The sequence below is a fragment of the Anomaloglossus baeobatrachus genome, chromosome 3 (genome assembly GCF_048569485.1).
Source record: "Anomaloglossus baeobatrachus isolate aAnoBae1 chromosome 3, aAnoBae1.hap1, whole genome shotgun sequence".
Classification (NCBI taxonomy): domain Eukaryota; kingdom Metazoa; phylum Chordata; class Amphibia; order Anura; family Aromobatidae; genus Anomaloglossus; species Anomaloglossus baeobatrachus.
The window spans coordinates 198,572,306-198,583,912 of record NC_134355.1 but is presented as its reverse complement, the minus strand read 5'-3'; positions in this window follow the sequence as shown (position 1 = coordinate 198,583,912).

Here is an 11,607-nt window from a genome sequence, read left to right as displayed (position 1 = left end):
CTAAGAACTTACTTTCTGCGGTAGGTATTTGAACTAAGACACAATCCCCTGGTTTAAAAGACCTGACGGAGGCCTTTCTATTATACTGAGTACTTTGGGCCGCCTGAGCATCCAGCAAATGCTCTTTAACAATGGGCATTACTGCCATGATACGATACTGCATACCCATAACGTATTCAACCGTGCTTTTGTGAGGGGTGGGCTCCTGTTCCCAAGTTTCTTTAACAATATCCATCAGTCCCCACGGATGCCTGCCATACAGTAACTCAAATGGCGAAAACCCGGTGGACGATTGTGGGACCTCACGGATAGCGAACATTAAATAGGGCAATAACATGTCCCAATCTTTCCCCTCTTTGGAGACCACCTTTTTCAACATAGCCTTCAGAGTTTTATTGAAACGTTCCACTAGACCATCGGTCTGGGGATGGTAAACTGACGTGCGTAGCTGCTTGATCTGAAGGAGTTTGCACAGTTCCTTCGTAATTTTAGACATAAAGGGAGTGCCCTGATCGGTCAGGATATCTTTGGGCAACCCCACGCGACAGAACATAGCAAACAACTCCCGAGCAATAAGCTTCGCCGAGGTGTGACGCAGTGGAACGGCCTCCGGATAACGCGTCGCGTAATCCATCACTACCAGGATGTGCTGGTGACCACGGGCTGATTTTACAATGTGTCCGATCAGATCCATAGCAATCCGCTCAAAAGGCACCTCTATAATGGGTAAAAGTATCAGAGGACTACGGAAACGGTGCGTGGGTGCGGTCAACTGACAAACGGGGCAGGACTCACAGAACCTCTTAATTTCTGTGCCGACCCCTGGCCAGTAAAACCGCTGAAACATGCGTTCCCTCGTTTTCTCTTCACCTAGGTGCCCACTCATCAGGTGGTTATGAGCCAATTCCAAGGCCTGACGGCGGTACGGCTGAGGGACCACCAACTGTTCCACTATTTCCCTCCGGATTTTATCAACCCGATAGAGCAACTCTCGCTTTAGAGCCTTGTAGGGAGTTTCCAGCTTGGCACCAGGCCGCTGGGGAACCCCATCAATTACCTGTACATTTCCACGTCCTGGAGCCAATGTGGGGTCCCGGAGCTGTGCTGTTCCAAAATTATCTGGAGACACGTTCAACTCTGGGATTGCCTCGGGTGGCTCAACCTCTCCTGCCATTACCTCTAGGGGAAACCTAGCAGGGTTACACTCTTTCCCTATACTGGAGACCCCTATGGCAGGTATCCCTGAGTCGGGATCGTCCGGCTCAGGGCCTGGTTCTATCATACACCTCGGAGGGTTGGGTCGCCTCCCACATAATGTCCAGAACAGGGGAAAGTCTCTTCCCAAAATAACATCATATGGAAGACTTTTCATCACCCCCACTTCATGTTGAACCTCTTCACATGAGGTAGCAATAATGACCCTTTCCATAGGGTATTCACGTAGGTCTCCATGTATACAAAGTACCCCTACGTTATGTCCTGTGGGGTTTTCCCCGGAGACCAAGGAGGCATGTACAAGAGTCACTACACTTCCTAAGTCCAACAAAGCCTCTGCTGTATAGCCATTAACACGTACTGAGCAGAGATGGGGCTCCTCCCCCATAGTAACAGTGCTTACGGCACAAACAGTATGGGCATACATTGATTCCCGGCGAGCGTACCGGCAGGCCATGGGTTCTGATGTGAGTGGGCACTGTGCCATCATATGCCCCAGCTGATGGCACCGCCAGCACATAACAGCAGAGGTGTCCCTGTTTCGGGTGTCCAACTTTGGGGAACCGGGACTCCGGCTGACCTTAGTCTGGGGTTTACTCTCTGCCAGGGCTGAAGACGGGGCAGCACCCGAGGAGGGACGGGAATCTTTCACCAACTGTGAAGGGGGCGTATCCCTACGGAGTGCCCGCCATGAAGCAGAGTCCCGGACCAACTCCTGGGTAGCTGTGTAGCGTTCCCCCAAATTCACTAGTTGGTCTAGCGTACCGGGATCCCCCTGGCCCACCCACCGTTGAATTGGGGGCTGGCAAAGTCCGCACAAATCGTTCAATCACCACCCGCTCAATCATCTGTCCAAGGCTCAAGGTCTCCGGCTGGAGCCATTTTTTCACAAGGTCCAGTAAGACATGGGCCTGTAAGCGTGCAGGTTTTCCCTCCACAAAGGACCACTGATTCACTCGCTGGGCCCGGAGATAAGTGTTAACCCCCATTCATGCAAGGATCTCACCTTTCAGTGTGCCGTAGTCCTTGGCATCCTCCGTACTGAGATCCAGGTAGGCTTTTTGGGGTTCACCTACCAAGAATGGGGCCACGACATCAGTCCAACGGTCGAAAGACAATTTCTCTCGCTCAGCGGTCCTCTAAAACATGGAGAGAAAAGCTTCTGGGTCTACCTCTGCACTCATCTTCGTAAGTGCCACCCTTACTCTGTCCTGAGCTGCAGGAGGGACTGGATGACCTGGAGTTACCCCTGGGAGCGCTTCTCGCAGAGCCGCAAGCTGCTGAGTCAGCAAGCTGTTTGTCTCCTGTTGCTGAACGCCCGCTGCAGCTGGGCATTGGTTTGTTGCTGCTGAGCATTAGCCTGTTGCTGGTGAGCATTAGCCTGTTGCTGTTGTGCACTGGTTTGTGCAAAATCCTGCTGTAGTTGAGCACTAGACTGGGCCAGCTGCTTTACAAGATCCTCCATGGTGGCTGCTGAGTTAAACTATAACTTTGCAGGCTTGATCATAAACATGTGAAAACTGGGTTGTTGCCCCTAGCAACCAGGCTGCAATGCCCGCAAGGTTCGTGGACCCGCCGATCCACTGGAAACAGTAAGTAAAAAAAAAAATACATTTTTTTTTCTCTTCTCCGGGGAAGTACCTCCTAGGCCATTGCCCTTAGCAACCAGGCTGCCATGCCCGCATTCTCCACCATAATGTGAGGTAGCAGCGTTGCTTGGGCAAAAATGTGAGGCAGTGAGGCAGCAGCATGTTCAAACCAACAGTCTATTTATTGTTGCATCATAAATAGATCCAATTTCCCACAGTCAAAGTCTCTTCCGGAGCACAGCCGGTGCATATAGACAAATCCTTTGTATAAAAAGTCTTGTTACCTTAGGGTTCTCCTAGGCTCACACTCCTGGCCTGTGTTCACTCCACACAGAGCCAGCTCAGCTCACACAGTATGTGTTAGCTTCCACAAGCCTGGCTCTCAACTGAGACACACCCTGATGTGCTCTGCCAGATTTAAACGAAAATGCTGGACATGAGGATTGCTATAAAACCTGGACTGGGAGGAGGGATCTGTCTCCCTGTTACCCTTTGTGCTATACTCCTCGTAATAGCTATAGCAAACTCAGAGGGTTTCCAGACACATTCTGGGGGACACATAGCGGTCTTCAAATATTACCCCTGTCACTGCCTCACAATATATATATATATATATATATATATATATACATACACACACACACACACACACATATATATATATGTATATATATATATATATATATATATATATATATATATATATATATATATATATGTGTATATATATATATATATATATATATATATTACACATATATATCTATATATATATATATATATATATATACATACACACACACATATTATATTTTATATATATATATATATATACATATACATATTGTATTATATAATGTGTGTGTATATATATATATATATATATATATATATATACACACACAGACACACATTTTATATATATATATATATATATATATATACACTAGAATGTGGCCCGATTCTACGCATCGGGTATTCTAGAATTTACGTATTGTGTAGTTAATGTATGATTTTTGTTATATATATATACAGTTTATATATATATATATATATATATATATATATATATATATATATATATATATATGTTGTTGTGTGTAGTTACCAAGTGTTTGTGTAGGGGCTGTACATGTTCTGGGTGTTGTCTGGGTGTGGCGGGGGGTGAGAGCGGTGTTGTTTGTGTGTTGCGTTGTGTGTCGTTATTTGTGGAGCGCTGTGTGTCTGTATCGTTGTGTATGTGTGTTGCGCGGTTTGTGTGGGTGTGTGTGTGTGTGTGTTTTGGGGGGGAGGTATGTTATGTGCAATGTGTGTGTTGTGCGGTATGTGCGTATATTTGTGTGTGCTGCGGTGTTTGTGTGTTGGGTGTTGTGTGTGTGCGGCGTTGTGTGTGTGGGTGTCTGTGTAGGGCAGTGTTTGTGGTTCCCAGTGTGTGTGTGGTGTGTTGTGCAGTGCGTGTGTGGCAGTGTTTGTGTGTGTTTTGGGGGGAGGTGTGCACCCTCCATCGTGGTCCACCACCCATGCTGCACCCCCCATCGTGCTCCATCCCCCATGCTGCACACCCCCCATCGTGCTCCATCCCCCATGCTGCGCACCCCCCCATCGTGCTCCTTCCCACTCCCCATTGTGCTCCATCCTCCATGCTGCGCATTCCCCATCGTGCTCCATCCCCCATGCTGCGCACTCCCCATCGTTCTCCATCCCCCATGCTCCATCCCCCATCATGCTCGATCCCCTATGCTGCGCACCCCCCAGTGTGCTCCATCCCCCATGCTGCGCACTCCCCATCATGCTCCATCCCCCATGCTGCGCACTCCCTATCGTGCTCCATCCCCCATGCTGCGCACTCCCAAACGTGCTCCATCACCCATGCTGCGCACTCCCCATCGTGCTCCATCCCCCATGCTGCGCACCCCCCATCGTGCTCCATCCCCCATGCTGCACACTCCCCATCGTGCTCAATCCCCCATGCTGAGCACTCCCCATCGTGCTCCATCCCCCATGCTGCGCACCCCCATCATGCTCCATCCCCCATGCTGCGCACCCTTATCGTGCTCCATCCCCAATGCTGCGCACCCCCATCATGCTCCATCCCCCATGCTGCGCACCCCCATCGTGCTCCATCCCCCATGCTGTGCACTCCCCATTGTTCTCCATCCCCCATGCTGCGCACTCCCCATCATGCTCCATCCCCCATGCTGCGCACCCCCCATTGTGCTCCATCCCCCATGCTGCGCACTCCCCATCGTGCTCCATCCCCCATGCTGCGCACTCCCTATCGTGCTCCATCCCCCATGCTGCACACTCCCAAACGTGCTCCATCACCCATGCTGCGCACTCCCCATCGTGCTCCATCCCCCATGCTGCGCACCCCCCATCGTGCTCCATCCCCCATGCTGCACACTCCCAATCGTGCTCCATCCCCCATGCTGAGCACTCCCCATCGTGCTCCATCCCCCATGCTGCGCACCCCCATCATGCTCCATCCCCCATGCTGCGCACCCCCATCTTGCTCCATCCCCCATGCTGCGTACCCCCATCATGCTCCATCCCCCATGCTGCGCACCCCCACCGTGCTCCATCCCCCATGCTGCGCACTCCCCATCGTTCTCCATCCTCCATGCTGCGCACTCCCCATCATGCTCCATCCCCCATGCTGCGCACCCCCCATCGTGCTCCATCCCCCATGCTGCGCACTCCCTATCGTGCTCCATCCCCCATGCTGCGCACTCCCTATCGTGCTCCATCCCCCATGCTGCACACTCCCAAATGTGCTCCATCACCCATGCTGCGCACTCCCCATCGTGCTCCATCCCCCATGCTGCGCACCCCCATCGTGCTCCATCCCCCATGCTGCACACTCCCAATCGTGCTCCATCCCCCATGCTGAGCACTCCCCATCGTGCTCCATCCCCCATGCTGCGCACCCCCATCATGCTCCATCCCCCATGCTGCGCACCCCCATCATGCTCGATCCCCCATGCTGTGTACCCTCCATCGTGCTCCATCCCCCATGCTGTGCACCCCCATCGTGCTCCACAGTCACACATCAGACAGTAAACACGCACACATCTGATCGCATACACTCACACACACACCCCACTTCTCCCTGTGCCCACCGGTGGGCCGTCCCAGCAGCTGTGCTGCACGCCGTGCTCCTCTGCCGACACTCACAGATCCGATCGCATACACACACACTCACATCCGATCGCATACACACACACACTGACGATATCGCACATACGCGCTGACACACTCACAACATCCGGAGATACCACATGCTTCCGGCCATGTGATCCTCCGGCAGGTCCTGGAAGATCACTGCACAGTATCGCCGCCGAGAAGCAAGCGATATCACGGGATGTTGTGAGTATGTGGATGCGATCTGATGTGTGTGTGAGAGTGAGTGTGATCTGATGTGTGTGTGTGTCTGTTCTTATGTGTGTGCGTGTGTGTGTTCCGCCGCTGCAGGACGTGGATGCGATCTGGTGTGTGTGTGAGGTGTGTGTGTTCCGCCGCTGCAGGACGTGGATGCGATCTGTTGTGTGTGTGAGGTGTGTGTGTTCCGCCGCTGCAGGACGTGGATGCGATCTGATGTGAGTGTGAAAGTGAGTGTGTGAAAGTGAGTGTGAGTGTGAAAGTGAGTGTGTGAAAGTGAGTGTGAGTGTGAAAGTGAGTGTGAGTGTGAAAGTGTGAGTGTGAAAGTGTGAGTGTGAAAGTGTGAGTGTGAAAGTGTGAGTGTGAGTGTGAGTGTGTGAGTGTGAAAGTGTGAGTGTGAAAGTGTGAGTGTGAGTGTGAAAGTGTGAGTGTGAAAGTGTGAGTGTGAAAGTGTGAGTGTGAAAGTGTGAGTGTGAAAGTGTGAGTGTGTGTGTGAGTGTGTGAGTGTGTGAGTGTGTGAGTGTGAGTGTGTTAGTGTGTGAGTGTGAAAGTGTGAGTGTGAAAGTGTGAGTGTGAAAGTGTGAGTGTGAGTGTGAAAGTGTGAGTGTGAAAGTGTGAGTGTGAAAGTGTGAAAGTGTGAGTGTGAAAGTGTGAGTGTGAAAGTGTGAGTGTGAAAGTGTGAGTGAAAGTGAAAGTGTGAGTGTGAAAGTGTGAGTGTGAAAGTGTGAAAGTGTGAGTGAGTGTGAGTGTAAGTGTGAGTGTGAAAGTGTGAGTGTGAAAGTGTGAGTGTGAAAGTGTGAGTGTGAGTGAAAGTGTGAGTGTGTGAGTGTGAAAATGTGAGTGTAAAAGTGTGAGTGTGAAAGTGTGAGTGTGAGTTTGAAAGTGTGAGTGAAAGTGTGAGTGTGAGTGTGAGTGAAAGTGTGAGAGTGAAAGTGTGATTTTGAAAGTGTGAGTGTGAAAGTGTGAGTGAGAGTGTGAAAGTGTGAGTGTGAGTGTGAAAGTGTGAGTGAGTGTGAAAGTGTGAAAGTGTGAGTGTGAACGTGTGAGTGTGAGTGTGAAAGTGTGAGTGTCAAAGTGTGAGTGTAAGTGTGAGTGTCAAACTGTGAGTGTGAAAGTGTGAGTGAGTGTGAAAGTGTGAGTGTGAAAATGTGAGTGTGAAAGTGTCAGTGTGAAAGTGTGAGTGTGAAAGTGTGAGTGTGAAAGTGTGAGTGTGAGTGTCAAAGTGTGAGTGTGTTTCAAAGTGTGAGTGTGAGTGTCAAAGTGTGAAAGTGTGAGTGTGAAAGTATGAGTGTGAAAGTGTGAGTGTGAAAGTGTGAGTATGATGTGATGTGAGTGTGTGTGTGTGTGTCTGTTCCTATGTGTGTGCGTGTGTGTGTGTTCCGCCGCTGCAGGACGTGGATGCGATCTGATGTGAGTGTGAAAGTGAGTGTGAAAGTGAGTGTGAAAGTGAGTGTGAAAGTGAGTGTGTGAAAGTGAGTGTGAGTGTGAAAGTGTGAGTGTGAAAGTGTGAGTGTGAAAGTGTGAGTGTTAGTGTGTGAGTGTTAGTGTGTGAGTGTTAGTGTGTGAGTGTGAGTGTGTGAGTGTGAAAGTGTGAGTGTGAGTGTGAAAGTGTAAGTGTGAGTGTGAAAGTGTAAGTGTGAGTGTGAAAGTGTAAGTGTGAAAGTGTGAGCGTGAAAGTGTGAGCGTGAGAGTGTGAGTGTGAGTGTGTGAGTGTGAGTGTGTGAGTGTGAGTGTGTGTGTGAGTGTGAGTGTGAAAGTGTGAGTGTGAAAGTGTGAAAGTGTGAGTGTGACAGTGTGAGTGTGTGAGTGTGAGTGTGAAAGTGTGAGTGTGAAAGTGTGAGTGTGAGTGTGAAAGTGTGAAAGTGTGTGAGTGTGAAAGTGTGAGTATGAGTGTGAAAGTGTGAGTGTGAAAGTGTGAGTGTGAAAGTGTGAGTGAGTGTGAGTGCAAGAGTGTGAAAGTGTGAGTGTGAAAGTGTGAGTGTGTGTGAGTGTGAAAGTGTGAGTGTGAAAGTGTGAGTATGAAAGTGTGAGTGTGAAAGTGTGAGTGAAACTGTGAGTGTGAAAGTGTGAGTGTGAAAGTGTGAGTGTGTGTGAGTGTGAAAGTGTGAGTGTGAAAGTGTGAGTGTGAGTGTGAGTGTGAAAGTGTGAGTGTGAAAGTGTGAGTGTGAAAGTGTGAGTGTGAAAGTGTGATTGTGTGTGTGAGTGTGTGAGTGTGTGAGTGTGTGAGTGTGAGTGTGTTAGTGTGTGAGTGTGAAAGTGGGAGTGTGAAAGTTTGAGTGTGTGAAAGTGTGAGTGTGAAAGTGTGAGTGTGAGTGTGAAAGTGTGAGTGTGAAAGTGTGAGTGTGAAAGTGTGAGTGTGAAAGTGTGAGTGTGAAAGTGTGAGTGTGAAAGTGTGAGTGAAAGTGAAAGTGTGAGTGTGAAAGTGTGAGTGTGAAAGTGTGAGTGTGAGTATGTGAGAGTGTAAGTGTGAGTGTGAAAGTGTGAGTGTGAAAGTGTGAGTGTGAAAGTGTGAGTGTGAGTGAAAGTGTGAGTGTGAAAATGTGAGTGTAAAAGTGTGAGTGTGAAAGTGTGAAAGTGTGAGTGTGAAAGTGTGAGTGAAAGTGTGAGTGTGAGTGTGAGTGTGAAAGTGTGAGAGTGAAAGTGTGATTTTGAAAGTGTGAGTGTGAAAGTGTGAGTGAGAGTGTGAAAGTGTGAGTGTGAGTGTGAAAGTGTGAGTGAGTGTGAAAGTGTGAGTGTGAAAGTGTGAGTGAGTGTGAAAGTGTGAGTGTGAACGTGTGAGTGTGAGTGTGAAAGTGTGAGTGTCAAAGTGTGAGTGTAAGTGTGAGTGTCAAACTGTGAGTGTGAAAGTGTGAGTGAGTGTGAAAGTGTGAGTGTGAAAATGTGAGTGTGAAAGTGTCAGTGTGAAAGTGTGAGTGTGAAAGTGTGAGTGTGAAAGTGTGAGTGTCAAAGTGTGAGTGTGAGTTTCAAAGTGTGAGTGTGAGTGTCAAAGTGTGAGTGTGAAAGTGTGAGTGTGAAAGTATGAGTGTGAAAGTGTGAGTGTGAAAGTGTGAGTGTGATGTGATGTGAGTGTGTGTGTGTGTCTGTTCCTATGTGTGTGCGTGTGTGTGTGTTCCGCCGCTGCAGGACGTGGATGCGATCTGATGTGAGTGTGAAAGTGAGTGTGAAAGTGAGTGTGAAAGTGAGTGTGTGAAAGTGAGTGTGAGTGTGAAAGTGTGAGTGTGAAAGTGTGAGTGTGAAAGTGTGAGTGTTAGTGTGTGAGTGTTAGTGTGTGAGTGTTAGTGTGTGAGTGTGAGTGTGTGAGTGTGAAAGTGTGAGTGTGAAAGTGTGAGTGTGAAAGTGTGAGTGTGAGTGTGAAAGTGTAAGTGTGAGTGTGAAAGTGTAAGTGTGAGTGTGAAAGTGTAAGTGTGAAAGTGTGAGCGTGAAAATGTGAGCGTGAGAGTGTGAGTGTGTGAGTGTGAGTGTGTGAGTGTGAGTGTGTGTGTGTGTGAGTGTGAGTGTGAAAGTGTGAGTGTGAAAGTGTGAAAGTGTGAGTGTGACAGTGTGAGTGTGAAAGTGTGAGTGTGAACGTGTGAGTGTGAGTGTGAAAGTGTGAAAGTGTGTGAGTGTGAAAGTGTGAGTATGAGTGTGAAAGTGTGAGTGTGAAAGTGTGAGTGTGAAAGTGTGAGTGAGTGTGAGTGTGAGTGCAAAAGTGTGAGTGTGAAAGTGTGAGTGTGAAAGTGTGAGTGTGTGTGAGTGTGAAAGTGTGAGTGTGAAAGTGTGAGTCTGAAAGTGTGAGTGTGAAAGTGTGAGTGAAACTGTGAGTGTGAAAGTGTGAGTGTGAAAGTGTGAGTGTGTGTGAGTGTGAAAGTGTGAGTGTGAAAGTGTGAGTGTGAGTGTGAGTGTGAAAGTGTGAGTGTGAAAGTGTGAGTGTGAAAGTGTGAGTGTGAGTGTGAGTGTGAAAGTGTGAGTGTGAGTGTGAAAGTGTGAGTGTGAAAGTGTGAGTGTGAGTGTGAAAGTGTGAGTGTGAGTGTGAAAGTGTGAGTGTGAAAGTGTGAGTGTGAGTGTGAAAGTGTGAATGTGAGTGTGAAAGTGAAAGTGTGAGTGTGTGTGAGTGTGAAAGTGTGAGTGTGAAAGTGTGAGTGTGAAAGTGTGAGTGAAAGTGTGAGTGTGTGAGTGTGAAAGTGTGAAAGTGTTAAAGTGTGAGTGTGAAAGTGTGAGTGTGAAAGTGTGAGTGTGAAAGTGTGAGTGTGAAAGTGTGAGTGAAAGTGTGAGAGTGAAAGTGTGAGTGTGAAAGTGTGAGTGTGAAAGTGTGAGTGTGAAAGTGTGAGTGTGAAAGTGTGAAAGTGTGAGTGTGAAAGTGTAAGTGTGAGTGTGTGAGTGAAAGTGTGAGTGTGTGAGTGTGAAAGTGTGAGTGTGAAAGTGTGAGTGTGAAAGTGTGAAAGTGTGAGTGTGAGAGTGAAAGTGTGAGTGTGAAAGTGTGAGTGTGAAAGTGTGAGTGTGAGTGTGAAAGTGTAAGTGTGAGTGTGAAAGTGTAAGTGTGAGTGTGAAAGTGTGAGTGTGAAAGTGTGAGTGTGAACGTGTGAGTGAGTGTGAAAGTGTGAGTGTAATAGTGAGTGTCAAAGTGTGAGTGTGAGTGTGAAAGTGTGAGTGAGAGTGAAAGTGAGAGTGTGAGTGAAAGTGTGAAAGTGTGAGTGTGAAAGTGAGTGTGAAAGTGACTCACTTTCACACTCACTTTCACACTCACTTTCACACTCACACTTTCACACTCACACTTTCACTCACACTCTCACTTTCACTCTCACTCACACTTTCACACTCACACTCACACTTTGACACTCACTATTACACTGAAAGTGAGTGTGAAAATGAGTGTGAAAGTGAGTGTGAGTGTGAAAGTGTGAGTGTGAAAGTGTGAGTGTGAAAGTGTGAGTGTGTGAGTGTGAAAGTGTGTGTGTAAAAGTGTGAGTGTGAAAGTGTGAGTGTGTGAGTGTGAGTGTGTGAGTGTGAGAGTGTGAGTGTGTGAGTGTGAAAGTGTGAGTGTGAGTGTGAAAGTGTGAGTGTGAAAGTGTGAGTGTGATAGTGTGAGTGTGAAAGTGTGTGAGTGTGAGTGTGTGAGTGTGTGAGTGTGAAAGTGTGAGTGTGAGTGTGAAAGTGTGAGTGTGTGAAAGTGTGAGTGTGTGAAAGTGTAAGTGTGAGTGTGAAAGTGTGAGTGTGAAAGTGTGAGTGTGAAAGTCTGAGTGAGAGTGTGAGTGTGAGAGTGAAAGTGAGTGTGAGTGTGAAAGTGTGAGTGAGAGTGTGAGTGTGAAAGTGTGAGTGTGAGTGTGAAAGTGTAAGTGTGAAAGTGTAAGTGTGAGTGTGAAAGTGTAAGTGTGAGTGTGAGTGTGAGAGTGAAAGTGTGAGTGTGAAAGTGTGAGTGTGAAAGTGTGAGTGTGAAAATGTGAGTGTG